Source organism: Hippocampus bargibanti, linkage group LG12, assembly GCF_051943395.1.
Source record: "Hippocampus bargibanti isolate YZ-2025 linkage group LG12, ASM5194339v1, whole genome shotgun sequence".
Lineage (NCBI taxonomy): Eukaryota > Metazoa > Chordata > Actinopteri > Syngnathiformes > Syngnathidae > Hippocampus > Hippocampus bargibanti.
Window position 1 is genome coordinate 19,080,653 of NC_142745.1, and position 13,946 is coordinate 19,094,598.

The following is a 13,946-nucleotide window of genomic DNA, read 5'->3' on the forward strand; positions in this document are numbered from 1 at the left end:
TAGTTTTGGTAGAGCAAAGCATAGCCGATTAAAAATTGTCTTTTGAATGGTGTACAATGACACAATCAACCACGCTTGAACTGAGCGAACGTGCACGATCTGGAATGCTCCTCATTGCCGGGGGTGGGGTTGTTTTGATTTTAGTATGTGTTTACCTCAAGAACCCCTCCAAGATGCTCTTTTTTGGGGATAGGTCTGTTTTTTTTTTTACTTTACCTCGTCGATCTGTGACCAGCGATAGCAACGCAAAAGACAAAAAGGTGGTGGTATCATCCGTTCCGGAGAACTCTCATAGGACTGCGTAGAACTGGGTGTGTCCCACTTCATGTATCACTCATGTATCATCGATGGGAAGGTTACTTCAGCCGTCATCTGTACTTCTTTGAAGGTGTCGGATGTTTTGTTTCTTATCCAAGAGGCTTCGTCAGCGAACTAAAATATTTTGCTGGTAGTTTTGGCCCTAGATATATCACTACTGTCCAGACGTGGCGGTGCCAGACTCTGCTATGATTGGTCCCTGCTCTCACCTAGCAACCACTCATTTGACGACAATTAGGTTAAAATCGAAAGATGAATAGATAGTTTGAAAGGGGAATAATAGAAGCTATTTTCATAAAACAGCAAAATCTTTCACTAATTCGCCATGGTGGGGTGAGGTTCAATTTGGATCGTTCGTACAACAGACTTCATAGGCAACATAGGCTTAGTTATGCTGATGAGGTGATACCAGGGCAAATGGGACAATCAGGCCAGTCGTAGACCTCATACTCAGGCAGGACAATAGAAGTAATCAGTGTAGCCGCAGGGAGTAGTCCTCTGCTCCACCCAACCTGAGAGCAGGGACCAATCATAGCAGAGTCTGGCACCGCCACGTCTTGATAGTAGGGATATACTACCAGCAAAATATTTTAGTTTGCTGACGAAGCCTCTTGGATAAGAAGCGAAACATCCGACACCTTCAAAGAAGTACAGATGACGGCTGAAGAAACCTTTTCATTGATGGACCACTCCTGTACGACGATATTCATGTATCATGTAACATCTTTGCAGTGTCATCAATTGTATCCCCAAAGTTTGCTGTGAGAGTTGAAGCTGTGTCGCTATTTTAGCACATGGGTACTTTTGAGTGTCACTGATTGGGAACAGTCAAACATCTGTTTTCAAATACAGTGCTACCTCAGCTTACCAACGCTTTAGTTCACGATTAAATTCGCGAGAATATAATCTTGGCATATGAACTAATTTTCGGCGGGCGAACCAAACCACACAGCGCCATGGTGACTGGCGGACTAGTTAGTTTTCCACACCCCCTATGAGTGCAGACGTGGTTTGTTATCGAGTAGAGTACTTTTGCTATTATGGGACTGAAACAGAACCCCCACTGGCTAGTGTTCAGCCGAAGAGGACACAAAAGAAAATTACGGTCGAGCAAAATGCGGGATCCGATGGTTGGTCGGGTCATTCCCGCAGGTACAACGGAACGGTCTCATTTCCACCCTGTGCCTGGCAGTGCAACGTCCACGTTAGCTCACGCCTCGTCGAGTTTGAATTGCGTCACTCGACGAGCCGTAACGTCCACGTCAACGTCCGGTCGAGTCCTCCTTCAAGGTGGCCGTCCAGGGTGACACTGGGTGTCTAGGGTGACACTGGGTGTCTTAGTGTACGTCCAGCCACGCTGTCGTCGTGGATGTTGAATTGAGTCGCATCCACGACGAGCTGTGCAATGTCCGCGTCCACGTCAGTCCAAGACCCCACTAACCGCTGGATCCCGGAGCTGCTATGGACTGGTCTCGTTTCCCCGGTGCCGGGCAGTTCGCGTCCACGTTAGCCCATGCCGCGTCGAGTTTGAATGGAGTCACTCGACGACCCATTCCCATACTGCCGTCCGGGGTGCCACTCGGCGCCTAGCAGTGCAACGTCCATGTCGCGCCATACGTCGTCACGTGAACGTGCAAGATGGATCGCACTCATGGCCAGGACGATCCATGCCGCGTCCACGTCCACTTCAGGCCGAGTCCCGTTCCCATCAGGCCGCCGCCCATCATATGCTGGAGAGGCAACGGTTGCCGTCTCCACCATTGTTCCCTGGCGAGTTGGACCTTCTGGGAGACTGTTGGGACTTCTGGAAGCAGTCCCTTGAAGGGTGGGTACTGCCATGATCTGGTTGGCGACCAACGGGTGGCGCTGTCGGCCCCGCCTGCACCTGCACAGGTGCTGGTCGTCCCGATCAGTGGCGGACTGCTACGTTCGGATTGGCGACCAACGGGTAGCGCTGTCAGCCCTGCCTGCTGCCTCGTAAGTGCTGGTCATTCCCAATCAATGACACTCAAAAGGACTCCCGGCACGATCATTTGCTGTCGGGTCATTGTTGAATGCTGTTGTATGCTTTGTATGCACTTGTATGCATTGTATGCTGTGCATGTGTTTGTTTAACATTGGCGGACTTTTACTCTTGGTTTTCTTTTGATACTTTGTATTTTTCTGTTCAAATGACTTTAACGTTTTAGATTTTGTTCCTGTTGACTTTATTTTAATAAAATTTGTCAAACCCAACCTCCTGCTCCCTCCTGCCTGCTTTTTGGAATCCACAACTGCCATCACCACTTCGCAAACCGTGACACTCGTGTTGCGTCTCATTGTGACTGATGCATTTGTGTTGTTGAATAAAGTTTTTACAGTCAAGCCTCGGTTTTCGAACCTCTCGGTTTTCTACCAAATCAAAAATTTCGGGTTATTTATGCCTTGGTTTGCAACCAAAAATGTGTTCTCAACCAAACCGAGCGCACCTAAATGCACCACTCTCCTCCCTTCCGCTTCCTGATACAGTGATACCTCGGTTTACGAACCCCTTGACTTACAAACTTTTAGGTTTACGAACGTTAAATTTATGAACATTTTACCTTGGCATACGAACTTTATTTCGGTATACACACGGAGCTGCCTCAATGAGTGATATGTCGTTCGCAAACGAGTCAGTTCTTCTAACAAAATGGCAGCCGAATGTTTTTATTCCTCTATTACCTACTTTTATTCCTCTATTACCCACCCCCAGTCTTCAGTTAAAGACACGTGATCGGTCCAGAAGGCAGCAGTGAGTAGGGGTGGTTTAAACATTAAAGAGACAGGCAAATGACAGTGAGAGAGTTTCAACTTTGTTAGTTCAAATGAAGAGTGTAGACTGCAAGGTTAAAATATCCCATCAATCAGGCTCCACAAACAACCCGCACAAGCCATCTGTACACTTGATGCAAAAAGCTATCAACCCAGCTAAACAGAACACAATTGATGAGGAACTAGATACAATTATCACAGAGAAAGCACCTACAAGGGATCATTCCTCAAGATGCGTCTGTCGCTCTCAGTCGTACGGGAGTGGTCCATCGATCAAAAGGTTTCTTCATCCGTCATCTGTACTTCTTTGAATGTGTCGGACGTTCCGCTTCTTATCCAAGAAACGTCGTCAGCAAACTAAAGTCTTACTGGTAGTTTAGGCCCTATATATATGTCCCTCCTGTCCAGGCATGGCGGTGCCGGGCTCTGCTATGATAGGTTCCTGCTCTCAGGTTGGGGGGAGCAGAGGACTAATCCCTGCAGCTCCACTGATTGTTCCTATTGTTCTGACTAACGACTGGCCTGATTGCCCCACTTCCACCGGTATCACCTCATAAGTATTACTAAATCTATGTTGCCTACGCAGACTATTGTATGAACGATCCAAATTGAACCTCACCCCACCAAACCAGTTTAATGGAGGATTTAGTTGTTTTATGAAAATCGCTTCTTTTACTCCCCTTTCAAACCATCTATGTTCTTTCGCCAATATTTTAACCTCATTGTCGTCAAATGAGTGGTTGCTAGCTTTTAAAGGGGAGTAAAAGAAGTGGTTTTCATAAAACAACTAAATCCTTCATTAAACCCATATGGTGGCGTGAGGTTCAATGTGGATCATTCATACAATAGCCTGCTTAGGCAACATAGGATTAGTAATACTGATAGCAATAGTCAGAACAATAGGAGTGGAGTGGCATGGAGTAGTCCTCTGCTCCCCCCAACCTGAGAGCAGGGACCTATCATAGCAGAGTCCGGCACCGCCATGTCTGGACAGTAGGAATATATATATAGGGCCTAAACTACCAGTAAGACTTTAGTTTGCTGACGAAGTTTCTTGGATAAGAAGCGAAACGTCCAACACCTTCAAAGAAGTACAGATGACGGCTGAAGAAACCTTTTCATCGATATAATGGGAAATGTTTCGGTTTTCGACCAAATCAGTTTTCGAACAGTTCTCTGGAATGGATTGTGGTTGAAAACCGAGCTCTGACCATATGTCATTTTATCCAATGAAAGTCGAAGGCCTTTGTCAGGCTCCCGGAAAGAAGCACAAAAGTCGTTTTCAGCAGCACCCAATTGCAAGTGCGGCAGTTGAAAGCCCAGATCGTTTGAAATTGATCATTTGGGTATTGTGTAACGTGCGAGGAGGAGGAAAAAAAGGGCTTCCTTGGCAGAGGTAACCAGGCGGTCATGCTCAGTTGTGGAATATCAAAGCCCCCAAAACTGCAGCCTTGACGCATTTTGGCCGTGATGGGGAAAAGCTTCAAGTCTCTTCTGGGAATGTGAGGTCAAAAGGACAGCGCAAGTGTGCGAGTGAGTGACAGCAGTAATGGCGCGTGGGGCTAAATTTAAATCCCAGGAAGAACAGCTTTGACTCACGTGTGGACCCTTTTTTTCTCTTTTGTCTGCAGTGACGTGAATGTTGTACTCTTGATTGGTGATGGCAAAGTGCGGGATTGGATCTCTATCGTTTGGACTACCATCTTCAATTTCTTTCGGGTAACCTTGGCTGTTTTAATTCTTACGGCACCTTGTCGTCATGGTCTTGTCACGATTTGCAAGGTGATGGTGGACCCCAAAAAAGCAGGCCGGAGGGAGGAGCAGGTTGTATTTGACAAATTGTATTAAATTAAGTTGGCAGGAACTTAATCAAAAACAGCAAAGTCATCAGAACAATACGGTCCAAAATAACAAACAAAAACACACCTAAAACTTGACTGAAAACAGCAAACCTGACAAGACAAAACAAACGTGACAGCGTGAAACAAACAAAGACCCGACACCGAATTGTCATACCAGGAGTCCTTTTATATGCCATTGATTAAAACGACCAATAGCTGTGCAGCTGCAGGTGGGCCCTGGAGTACCATCCGTTGGTGGCAAACCAAAACGTGCCATGTCATTATTGATTTCCCTCAGATAACGGGAAAAACCACGTAGACTTTGACCTGCTCCCGTCAGCCCGCAGAAGGTCTATTCGCTAGAAAAAAAGATTTTGTGGCCTCAAAGATGCCAACCCCTGAGATAGTCCGTGTTCTGGAACATGTAATTATGTACCAGTACGCTAAGTCGACCATTGCTACGTGTGGCTAAGGGTATTTCTGTGTTGTCTAAGCAACGGTCTCAGGCAATAGAAGAGGTTGAAAAACTTCTGTTGATTTGGATTAAGGAAAAGCAGCTAGCAGGGGTCAGTGTGAGTGAGGGTATTGTCACCGAGAAAGCATGGCAAATTCATTCTTATATCATCAAGAGGCAACTACATCAAAAAGGTAAATAAAATGACTTTATTTTATAGTACAGTTTATTTCTTTAATTATCTTTCATCTAGAACTCCTTGTCACAAAGAGGGTACAGAAAGTGCTGAAGAATGAATGACTATCTGTGTCTTTGTGTTGTCATATTATTTGATATTTAGTCTTTTTTTGTGTGTTTTTTTTTTACTTTGTTACTTCCGGGTTGAGTGAACGCTGACGAATGTGGCTGCCGCTGCTGACCCGCAGAAAATAATATCCTGTGACTGTCCTTGAGAGTTTTGAAAGGCGCTTATCAATGAAATGTATTATTATTATTATTATTATTATTATTATTATTATTATCGGAGGTGGAGGTATGCTTTCCAGTTCACCACAAATATTCCAAAGTGCCGACGTCTGGTGTCTGTTACGCCTCGAGTTGTGTTTGTAGAGCATCGCGCCTCCAGGGCTATTTGGTCCTGCCGCGTGCTTATCTGTGTTGCCGATCCGCGTCGTCTATCTGTGTCAGCAGTGGACTGAGACGGGATCATGAGAAATGGAGGCAACACCGTCCTCAGGCCCGCAGACAGGGGCCACGCTCGGGGACGTAAACAGGTTTTTTTCTGTGCGTCTGTGTGTATTTGTCGGCTTCGGAACGGTGTCATCGCAAAACTTCCCACAGGAGTCGCGGGAGACTTGTCGTCCCACACGTTGCGCTCCCGGCTGCTCATCTTACTTGGTTACGGACTGCTTATCGGTGTATCTGCCTGCCCGTTGCAGGTTGCGGTGAGCCACAGTGCACACGGCGGTCTCTCGGTCAAGGTCAAAACTGATGATCATGTCTCACGCACCAAGGCTGCTATTAAATTTTGTGCATTTTCATCCACATTTTCCTTTTTTTCGGGTTGTTGAGTGAATGGATTTCACCAGTGGTGTTCCATGCATTTGACAGCTACGCTTTCAGTAGTGCTACGTTTGAATCAATCCAACCCTTCATCACTATTTGATGATGATAATAATAATTGGTTGGATTGGATTTGCCTTTATTAGTCTCGCAGTGGAGAAATTTACATTTCACAGCACTAAAGTGATGAAAGGAATGAAAGTAGAAAAAAATACATGAGCTGTAGGAAAGGCAGCCACTCTCGCAGCGCCGTCTTGAAGTCAAAAGAACAAAAATAAATAAATAACACATTATATGACAACACAAAGACAATTTAACAACACAAAGACACAGAGAGTCATTCATTCTTAAGCACTTTCTGTACCCTCTTTGTTACATGAAGCAGTTCTAGATGAAAGAGGAGAGGATCAAAGCGTCTTTCCACCAGTGGATAATAATAATAATAATAATAATAATAATACATTTTATTTCAAGCGCCTTTCAAAGCTCTCAAGGACACTTGACAGTCACAGACAAGCATTGATACAATAATAAATGAAATACAATTATAAATACGTAGAATACAATAAATACAATACAATTACAAATAGAAACGAGAGATAGAGCTCCACAGGAAATGCAATTTTAAATAGGTGGGATTTGAAGGTGGGAAGAGAATCGACGTTACGAATGTTGGTAGGAAGTGAGCTCCAGAGTTTGGGGGCAAAGCAGCTGAAAGATTTGTCCCCCATCGTGCTGAGACGGGCAGGAGGGGGGCACACAGAGGTGGAGGGACGGCCCCGCCTGCACCTGCACAGGTGTTGGTCGTTCCAATCAGTGGCAGTTAAAAGGACTCCCGGCACGACCGTTCGTTGTCGGGTCATTGTATGTGTTTGCTTCACCCGGTCGGATTTTGTTCCTGCTGACTTTATTTAATACAATTTGTCAATTATACCCTGCTGCTCCATCCGGCCTGCTTTTTTGGGATCCACCACCATCACCACCATGCAAACCGTGTCAGCACCTATATGATCCTACATGGCCCGCAGAACTGATTGTGAAGGCGTCCAGTATTATTTTGAGCTCTGCCTTTGATGATGATGCGCGACTCTTAACAGGCTGAGCTCATTTTGGACCCTCGAGTGGTGGTCAGTGCCAATTGCCTTCCCTCTATGGAACAAAGATGCAAATTTGGGCCGCGATCGGCAACGACAACCTCAAAACGACTACGTTGTCGCTTCGCAGTGAGCCAGCATGGTGGAGAGAGCTTGACCTTGCCTTTTGCCTCCTGGCTGTCTGACAAAGCAATCCCCGTCCGTGCTCTAGTGGTGGTGGTGGTGGTGAGGGGGCACGGCCGTTCTCGAAATGAAAGTAGCCGAGGGACCAAGGGCAAAGAGGACGATGGAATATCAATGCGCAAAAGCTCTCATTTAAGATGAAAGCTTTGAATAGAAGCCTACGAAGCCGCTGGTCCCAAGAAGCGCTTGACATTTCGCCCTTGCTGACGCCAGGATAAAAAAGGTGTCCCGCCCGCCCCACCGTTAGCGTCACCTGCGCTAACTAGCGGCCCCTCCTCAACTTGTAATCCTCCAAATTCATCGCAGAGCGATTGAGTTTGGCTCCAGCCGCGCTTGCAGCAAAGAAGTAAAATGGATCCTCTTACCAGCGGTGAACGATAAGAAAACTGAAAATACTGTACCCCAAAAGTGTGTGACTCGGCAAGATGACAATGTGCAGAGGGGGACTATGAGGAAACTGTGATAAACCCTGAAGAAGAAATGCTCCCCTTCTGGATACATTTGGGGATGGAAAAGGCGAGTGCGGATGAAAATATGCACTGACAACATTTCGTCTGTGTAAGCTCTGTCGTACAGGAGTGGTCCATCGATGAGAAGGTTGCTTCAGCCGTCATCTGTGCTTCTTTGAAGGTGTCGGACGTTTCGCTTCTGATCCAAGAGGCTTCGTCAGCGAACTAAAGTCTTTTGCTGGTAGTTTCGTCCCTATATATATCCCTACTGTCCAGACGTGGCGGTTCCAGACTCTGCTATGATTGGTCCCTGCTCTCACCTAGCAACCACTCATTTGACGACAATGAGGTTAAAATCTTAGCGAAAGAAAATAAATGGTTTGAAAGGGGAGTAAAAGAAGCTATTTTCATAAAACAGCAAAATCTTTCACTAAATCGCCATGGTGGGGTGAGGTTCAATTTGGATCGTTCGTACAACAGACTTCTTCGGCAACACAGGCCAGTCGTAGACCTCATTCTCAGGCAGAACAATACAAGTAATCAGTCAGGACAATAGAAGTACTCAGTGTAGCCGCCGGGAGTAGACCTCTGCTCCCCCCAACTTTAGAGCAGGGACCAATCATAGCAGAGTCTGGCACCGCCACATCTGGACAGTAGGGATATATATAGGGCCGAAACTACCAGCAAAAGACTAGTTCGCTGATGAAGCATCTTGGATAAGAAGAGAAACGTCCAACACCTTCAAAGAAGTACAGATGACGGCTGAAGAAACCTTTTCATCGACTGACAACATTTAGACACTCGATTTCTGCAGAACTGACTTGAAATCCAACATGTCAAAGTGCAGTCGTACTTTCGTTCTTATTTTCAACACAATCCAGCAATTGTGACCATCCTGAAATCTCACGCCGCTTCGGCGATTCGTGTTTTGACTTTGGGCCTGCCTGCCCCCCCCCCCCCACATTATTTATTTTGACTTCAAGATGGCACCATGGAAGTGGCTGCCTTTTACTCCCCCTTCTTTTCATAACTTTGCTGCTGTGAATTGTGAATTCCTCCATTTGAGACGAATAAATGTGACCTTGTCTTACCTTATCTTACTTTATCTTGCCTTATCTTACCTTATCTTACCTCAGGTGTTGGGAACCTATGGCTCGTGAGCCATATATGGCTCCTTTTTCAAAGTCAAAGTCAGCTTTATTGTCAAATAGCTAATATGCATGACATACAGCACAGATGAAATTAATGTCCTCTCAGACCCAGCGTGCAACGCACTCAATATGTGGCTAAAAAGGCAGACAATTGACAACAGACAATATATGTCATTTCTGAATGTAAAGTGAGGTAGTGTCGTATGTCAAGTGACGTAGTGAAGTAATGCAAAACCAAACAAAGAAAGGTTGATGTGGTCTTGCATTAAAAAAACACAAAAAAATAGAATTCAGGATGATAGTACAGCGTGTAGCGTGTACTCATAGTTCAGTGAGTGTCGCAGTGGGAAGGGGCAGGGGGGGCAGGGCTGGGAGGGAAGTGACACGCAGATGTATCCCAGAGCTTGATCGTGGCGTGGAGTTGAGCAAGTCGTGCTGCGAAACTCCGTCCGACGCTGAGCGGGTCCATGCGAGTTGCGTGTCTGAGTCCGAGATGATTCTGCCCCGTGATTCCCCCAATCTCTCTGTCCCACACTGGCTACTAATACACCCTTGGCCTGCATGGGAATGAGTCAGGTTCACTTGAAAGACATCAACGACATCAAAGGGTTGAAAGGCGCACTTCCGCGTGACGCCACAGGCGTTCCAGATGTGACGTCACTTAGGGCATCATCGTCATCAACTCGAAAACAAGACTTCCTGAATATTCAGCGCGAGTCTTAAAAGGTAAAATATAGCTATATGCGGTGGAATCTTTGTAAAATACGCTCAGTAGGAGTCATTTGAAGTGATTTTACAAATTATGGACACAACTTGTCCGGAGGTGTCGGTTATCCTTTAAATATTACCTTACCGGTGCCAATGCGCCACTTGATAGGGGTGCACGTCATATGGAACTAGACAGTACGCGTATGATATTTAGCAAAACAACACGAAGAACGAGATGAAAATGTAGTCTAGCGTGGGTACTTCCACTCGTGAGAAACCGACTTCCACATCACCCTCTGCGGTGAGCTGAATCAATGCGATTCCATTTGTGCTGATCTTGCAAACGGAGACCCTTCCCCCTAGCCTCTCTCTCTCTCTCTCTCTCTCTCTCTCTCTCTCTCTCTCTCTCTCTCTCTCTCTCTCTCTCTCTCTCTCTCTCTCTCTCTCTCTCTCTCTCTCTCTCTCCCTCCCTCCCCCGTCCCCCGACCTCCACGAGGCAGGTTTACCCATCGTAGCACATTAGCCGCGGAAGTCATCACGCAATCAAGACGAGGCAGCGTATGAGACTGCAGGAAGGCCAATTTGTTTCTTTGCCGGTGCTCCATCGCACGAGCAGGAGGGAGAAATACCCTTGAGCTGCATCCAAGTTCACACAGAGGGAGCTGGCGAATGGACAGCATTGTCAGCACCTTTTCGACAGCTGCTGACATGTATCCACAGACTTAGAGAGGGGGTGAGGGGAATGGATAGTTTGAAGCGGCGTCCTACGGGTGTTGCCTTTTTTTGTTTGTGTGTGAGCTTGTAGTTCAAATCCTGAGGCACGATGTAAGAACATTTAAAGGACAACTGACACCATTTTTTTTTGTTTCCTAACTGACTGATAGCATCTAAAATACCCAAAACACGCAGGCTGATATTTTTAGTCACATGCAAAACACCAATAAAAATGAGTTAAAGTGTCCCAAAACTGCCACTAATGAGCTCGAAAGGCCCACCCCCTTGTTCGTGATGTCACGTTAGGATTGGCCCCCCCTTGCTCCAGAATCAAAACAATGGCTTTAGAGAGTTCAGATTCAGAGAAGATGCTTTCTTGTTACTCATCCAGTTATGAATATGAAGCCATTCGAATGTTTCATCCCCTGCACATATACATAACTCGTTTTCAAATTTTAATGAAAGCATAATAACTGTTATTGTGGTTTACATGGGATAATTTGAAATTTTTATTCCGACTTATATAATAAGAATAATACATTATATTTTAAGCGCCTTTCAAAGCTTTCAAGGACACTTTACAGTTACAGACAAGCATAGATACTATAATAAATAAAATACAATTACAAATACGGATCAAACCTCTAAAGATGGAGGACACTGATTTGCTGTGGTGACCCCTTGAAGGGAAAAGAAGAAGACAATTACAAATAGAATACAATAAATAAAATACAATTATAAATAGAAAGAAAACAGAGAGCTACTCAGAAAATGCAATTTTAAAAAGGTGGCTTTTGAGATGGGATTTGAAGGTGGGAAGAGAATCGATGTTATGAATGTTGAGAGGAACTGAGTTCCAGAGTTCGGGGGCAGAGCAGCTGAAAGCTCTGTCCCCCATCATGCTGAGATGGGTGCGGGGGGGCACACAGAGTTGCAGGGAGGAAGAGGATATGAGGGAACAAGAGGGAATAGATATTTGAAGAAGGTCACATAGGTATGGGGGGACTTTGACACCTGTGCCGTAAATCAACCACCACTTGACCTCACTGCGGATTGACTGGCCTTGATCGCGGCTGTATTTCTCATTCAAGCATGTCTGAATGTGGCTCAGTTTTAGCGAAAACGGTTGGGTCTGGTGTGTATGGTGGTGGTGGGTGGGGGAGGGTATCAATCATATTGCTTATGTCCGCCTCTTTTCACCGAATTCAATAATAATACAGTGATACCTTGCCTCATGAACTTAATTGGTTCCCAGACAGAGCGTGTAAGGTGAAAATTGTGTATCCCAAACATGAAGTCCCCATAGGAAACCATTAAAATGAGAATAATCCGTTCCCTGGTCCCCATAAAACATAATTTTCAAGTGCCCAAGGAGCTCGCCCGCTTCAAACATGTCAGAGACCAATCATGGGCGTTCCCCCCTTCGTGTCTCCCGACTCACCCCTCCTCCCTCAAATTTTGCTCCTAAAATCTATTAGCTAGCTAGCTGGCTACCTAGCTAGCTATCTACTTGCTATCCATTTGCTGTCTTTTAGATATTTGGCTGGCTACCTAGCTAGTTATCTATTTGCTATCTATTTGCTGTCTGTTAGCGATCTGGTGGGCTAGCTGGCTAACTAGCTAGCTATCTATTAGCTCTCTTGTTAGCTAGATATCTGTTATATAGCTATTAGCGAGCTGGCTAGCTTTCTATCTATTTGAGTTATTCCGGGTTGAGTGAACGCTGGCGCGTGTGGCTGCCCCGCTGCTCACCCACAGAAAAAAACTTGTCCCGTGACTGGAAAGCGACCTTGAGAGTTTTGAAAGGCGCATAGAAATGAAATGGATTATTATCAATCATACTGCTTACGTCCGCCTCTGCTCACCTAATTCATGAATATACAACTCCTCCGGCTGCTGCCATCGTCTTGTTTTTTCAAGTATTCTCCCCGGTCCCCCAAAAAACTGATTGCTCTGTTATTCATCGAAATAGAAAATGTCAAATGAATTACGTACATTGACACGTAAATTCATAATTATGCTGAAAATGCCATTCATGAGGGATTTTCAATTTTACATTTAGTTTTTGTCGACAGATTTTTATTGTTATTCCATAAGTGCCGCACCCTTGTGCTTCTCATCTAAGTTTAACAAGCCAACAAGAGCGCTTGTGCAGGCGCACACACACACACACACACACACACACACACACACACACACACACACACACACACACACACACACGTGCGCACACACATTCCTGTTTCTGTGGTTTTGTGAGGTCCGGATAACTCCAAATAAGGAGTCCTCACAAATTCACCCAAAATGATTTTTTGGTGTGTATTTTCAGTTCACTTGGATACACACACTTTTTACTCACTGTGTGTGTTTATGTGTGTGTGTGTGTGTGTGTGTGTGTGTGTGTGTGTGTGTGTGTGTGTGTGTGTGTGTGTGTGTGTGTGTGTGGTTAATGAGATTAAAAAGTTCATACCACGAACAGTAAAATGATATTTCAACCAAATTCACTCTAAGGGTGAGGACTTCGAATGTATCCCTTCAGAAACCTCACTCCTGCTATTATTTCAGTTTCAAGTCCACTTTTTATTTTTTTGTTTTTAAAGAAGTTGAAGTGGGAAATGGGGTGACATTTAGTGTTCAAATGTAACACTAAACGTATAAGCACCAGTGGTCCTCACTCCTTATATGGAGTTATCAGGACCTCACAAAACCATTGAAACAGGAATGTGTGTGTGTGTGTGTGTGTGTGTGTGTGTGTTTATATATATTTAAAGGAGCACAATGGGAACGGGAGAGGGGGGCAGGGGTGTCATTTGGAATTTGCATTGCAGTGATTTGGAATTCTTGCACAATGTCGATAACTGCACGAAAGGCCAGTACAACATATGACAGTTTTTGTTCAAATGCTGACAGCGACAGTGGTCCTCACAAGACTAGTCATACAAACACACACACACACACACACACACACACACACACACACACACACACACACACACACACACACACACACACACACACACACACACACACACACACACACACACACGCTCACACACACACGTTCCGTAAGTGCATCCCCAACCTTTGGACTTCACCACTACTCGCCTTAATAGCTCAATCTTATGGATCATTTGAAAGCCTTCTGAGACAGACAGACAGACAGACGGATAATGGATTGC

General features: G+C 45.3%; 1 long non-coding RNA gene across 1 annotated transcript in view; it reads left to right on the plus strand.

Annotated features, from left to right (window-relative positions):
* LOC148890815 (uncharacterized) overlaps positions 1–13,946 on the plus strand; it is a 42,892-nt gene that overhangs the window by 16,056 nt on the left and 12,890 nt on the right. The window contains exon 5 of the long non-coding RNA XR_016116648.1: positions 4,743–4,830. This is a non-coding gene — a long non-coding RNA (uncharacterized LOC148890815). The remainder of the gene's footprint in view (positions 1–4,742; positions 4,831–13,946) is intronic.